Genomic DNA, 3229 nt, shown 5'->3' with positions numbered 1-3229 from the left:
AAATAGAAAAGACTTGTTGTTAATAATTATATATAAAAATATATAAAATAAATATGTTTATAATAAGAATTCCATTCAACTTTGAATTAAGTCACGGATTATTTATTCATCTTCGTCTTTCTATTTTTGTACCGATTTTTTATAACTTTTGGCAAATTTTCCAGCTTAGGAGGCGTTTTTCTGACTCACCGAACAATATTAACGCCTTGTATTAAAATTTGGTTTGTTAATCTGCGTGTTTTGTTATACAGTTTACACCCTGTTCTGTTTGGCAGATATTTACACCTGTGGGACTTCCTGCAGGGAATCAACCGAATAACCCCGCGGGGTTTCTTCTGGTTTTCTTAAAAACGCCAAAAAAAAAAGCTGTCAAACCGTCTCTTTCTCTGTTTTATTTTATTTTATTTTATTAATTTTTTTGTTCCACTTTTATGTAACTTTTAGACCCCCATTTTTTTGGCCTCATCAGCAGAATGGAGAGAGAGGAACGCTGGATTGATTTCACGCAGGAGTTGATCCAAAAGTGAAACAAGCCAGCAATAGAGAGGACATCTATCAAAAATACCTCCCGAATGCACCACCATTACAACCAGCACCACCTCCTTTTCCTCCATGGAGAGCGAGGAAGGGAGAAGGTTGGCAGGCTGGCGGTGAAGAGTCGTGCCAAGTCCCTTAATGTTCCCCAGCAGCAGCACCATGAGCTCCGTGGAGGACAGCCCGGCGTGAGCAGTGCGCCGCGGTTCACCGGGCCAAAGTGGCACTGCTGGGAGGAGTCGATGTTTCTTTCCTAATTTTTGCAGCATCTGTTCATTATCCAGGATGCTGAAAAAAACCCCGAAAGATGGAGATGGAGTTCATCCCTAGTAGCCCTTTAAACACACTCTCATAGAAGTACGACTTTCTTTCCCTTTTTCTTTTTCTTTTTCAAAATAGCTGCCCATAAATATGTATATTTCGTTCTAACACTTTGTTGTACATGAGCTAACGCGTTGAAAGAAGCGGGTGTCGCATCCTAGGAATGTGACTGTTGACACGCTTTAACCTTGCAACAAATTAGTGTGGTAGCACTCCTGCAAAGACAAATGCAAAGGCCAGATTGGAGCAAAGCAGAAAAAAAGATGAAAAAAAAAAAAACACCTAGAGCGTTTAACCTCATTACATCACAGACACATCCGAATTATATTGTCGAAAACTGCTCACAAAATATCATGTAACAGAAAAATACTAAGCAAATATTATATTAACTATTTAAACTGGATAGTATACATTTTATGAATACATAAAAACAGATAAATGTTGCATCTAATGTTTAAGACAAAACTTGGAAAAAAGAAAAAGTTTCAGGGACACTCGATTCTCCACTCAGGATGAAAACTGACTGAATGAATCTCGCTGTTTAAATTATCATGTTCATGCCCACTCATTTTCTCACTCAACTTGGTAAGAAGGGGAAAAATCAGGAGTGTTTGTCCGACATAACAGTCAAAAGTGCGATTATCAAAATGTCACAAGTACTATGGTGTGAATTGCAATTAACGTCGATTTAAAATATAATAACGGAGTTTTTTTTTCTGTAAATAAATAAATAACGAATGAAAAGTATGCAAAATGTGATTATTCAGTGCAGTGAGGCGGAATGTAATCTGGTCAGGAGATGGTGAGCATTTGCAGTCTGTCGGAGGGGAAAACGGGACCGCGGCTTAAACATGCAGCTCTAACACAGATAACACGTGTATTTAAATATTTAATGCCCTGAAACAAAAAGAAATGACAAAGGGTAAAGTGTTTATTTCTTTGGGACCTGCAAAAACACAAAGCAAAATGTGCCACGCGTAAGCAAAACTGAAACTTATCGTGCGCACTTTGGTCAACCTTTTTTCCCGGTGCCAGACGAGGGAAGCGATCCATTCACAGGAAATTCCACAACATCTGTTTGGTGTCACACAATAAGGACGCGGTGGAGTGTAGAGGGAGGCCAGCTGAACTACTGCTGGAGGTTTTGCCAGGGGATAGGCTGCTGGTGAGGAGGAGGAGGGAGAGGAGAAAAGGAAAACAGGAGGTTACGCGCAAAGAGAGCAGAGATGGAGTTTCGGGTGCGCGCCAGGTAGGCTAGGTTGGAGGCCTTTGGAGTGTGGCCAGGTAGGTCTGTGTGGCTCCAGATGTTCAGAAAGAGAACCTTCCCGACTCTTCCTCATCATCCTTTGGGAAGTGCAGCTCTGGTGAACACCGGAGGGTCCGGGGATACAGCAGGGTGTGGTCGGCCCACTGTTTAAGAGGTTAACCACGCAACTGGATCAGGTTTGGAGACTAAAAACAAGGGTATACTGGTCTGCACATATGGCACGTGTGCGTGCGTGTATTGGAGTGCGCGTGTTAGTGTTGTGATAGGGTTCGGATGATGCCCTGGTCACATGGGCAGCAGTAATTGGCCTCCATATTGACCAGTTTGCGGCGCTGGGGGGCGGGCAGACTCCCAGCTGGACCTGTCAGATGGCATCACATCCACCTCACTGATCACGACCTCCGAACCTCTCCCCCCCACCTTATTCCCCGTTTCATCTTTCTTCTCCTTTCCTTCATCCCTCCATCTCCAGCACCTTTAATCTCGCTGCTTCCGCCTCCTCTGTCATCACACTCATCCTCATTTCTGAGCTCCTTCAAACTTTTTCCAAGAACTTAGCTGGAGCATCACAAATACGTTTTCCTTTAGATAATTAGGATACTAAAATCTATTTATAATGATAACTTTAGACATAGTTCCCTGGTGTTTATTATTGTTTTTTGTTTTTCATTTCTCACATTGTGGGTCTCCTTTCCCATGAGATTCATAGTTTTCTAGGAGTTTGGATCATTCCGTCCCACAGCAGTGGTGTAACAGGTTTCTGGAGTATCTTGGTTGAACACATCTCCACTACTGTCACTCTAGAAGCACCTTGTCCTCTTTTACACTAAACTCACTTGTTAATAAACTGGTAGCATCTGAAAAAACAAATGCAACCACTTTTGGCATTTACTTAATCATAATCGGTTACTTTAACACAATTGTTTTATTTCCTACCCTGCTAACATGAAACAATTTTGTTAAAGTAACTAAATATGATTAAAGGAGAATTCCGGTTTTTAACACTTTTAGCCCATTTTCTGTAGTGTCCAGGATGAAATCGAATGATCGACACCAAAATTTTGACAATTGGTCCTGTCTCTGTTCAATGACGTTCCAAAAAAAGTT

Source organism: Cyprinodon variegatus, unplaced genomic scaffold (genome assembly GCF_000732505.1).
Source record: "Cyprinodon variegatus isolate N-32 unplaced genomic scaffold, C_variegatus-1.0 Scaffold24, whole genome shotgun sequence".
In the NCBI taxonomy this organism is placed as follows: Eukaryota; Metazoa; Chordata; class Actinopteri; order Cyprinodontiformes; family Cyprinodontidae; genus Cyprinodon; species Cyprinodon variegatus.
This window is presented reverse-complemented; position numbering follows the sequence as displayed.